This window comes from Aulostomus chinensis, chromosome 3 (genome assembly GCF_037954235.1).
Source record: "Aulostomus chinensis isolate RoL2024-O1b breed Wild chromosome 3, RoL_Achi_v1.0, whole genome shotgun sequence".
NCBI lineage: Eukaryota > Metazoa > Chordata > Actinopteri > Syngnathiformes > Aulostomidae > Aulostomus > Aulostomus chinensis.
In genome coordinates this window covers 1,147,501-1,148,251 of record NC_141322.1, presented here as the reverse complement: position 1 = coordinate 1,148,251, position 751 = coordinate 1,147,501, and the positions used below count along the sequence as shown (strand labels likewise).

At 50.2% G+C, this 751-nt stretch overlaps 1 protein-coding gene across 1 annotated transcript in view; it reads left to right on the top strand.

Annotated features, from left to right (window-relative positions):
- The first annotated feature begins 408 nt into the window (after positions 1-408).
- cntn3b (contactin 3b) overlaps positions 409-751 on the top strand; it is a 57,511-nt gene continuing 57,168 nt past the window's right edge. Inside the window, exon 1 of the mRNA XM_086197441.1 lies at positions 409-751. This exon is cut by the window's right edge and continues 522 nt beyond it. The gene's annotated coding sequence lies outside the window, so the exon portion shown is untranslated.

Below are 751 nucleotides of genomic sequence, written 5' to 3'. Positions count from 1 at the left end.
GACTAATTCTGATTCTAGAAAAAAATAACCAGAAAAATCGACTCCTGCTCGTGCTGGAGTCACGTGAGTAGCCGGCACATCGGCGGCCGCTGGAGTCGGGCTGCGTAATTAGGAGAGATGTTGAGGGGCTGAAGCTTTGAGAAATGATGATGGTGATCGGGAATTTCGGAATAAAGTAGTAACGATGAATAAATAATGAAAGGATGGTCAGGATGACATCACGGACGGACGTAATCACTCAGGCAGAGCCTCCCGCCACACGGTCACGTGCTCCTCTCCCGCCATCAACGCCTAAAGATGAAGTATTTCTTTACTTGTGGATCTGAACCTCCATCAGCCTCCTCCCACTGCTCCCTGATATCTCTCCTGAAATAACAGACTGCAAGTACTACTATCCAGCAAGTACTACTTCCCCTCATAGAATTAGGATTTATTTTCATAACCCAGGACTTTGTGCACGTGATTGTCTTGGGCTTCCGTCCGTGAGGTGGAGGAAGTTCTGATTGGAGGAGTTCAGGTTTCCCGGCGTTTGTTCGGAGTCCGGCTGGACTTCAGGGTTCGATTCATGCCGTCATGAGGAGCCATGGGCTGCAGCGCCACCAGTCAGCAGCTCAGCCGGAACCAGAACTGCTGCCGGTCCACCAGCACCGTGACAAGACGCTGCTCGTGATGATCGGGTACTGATCACGCTGATCGATTATGTGATGATTCAGTGAGTCCAGTTTGATGTTTCTCCTGAGTCTCTTTTCCT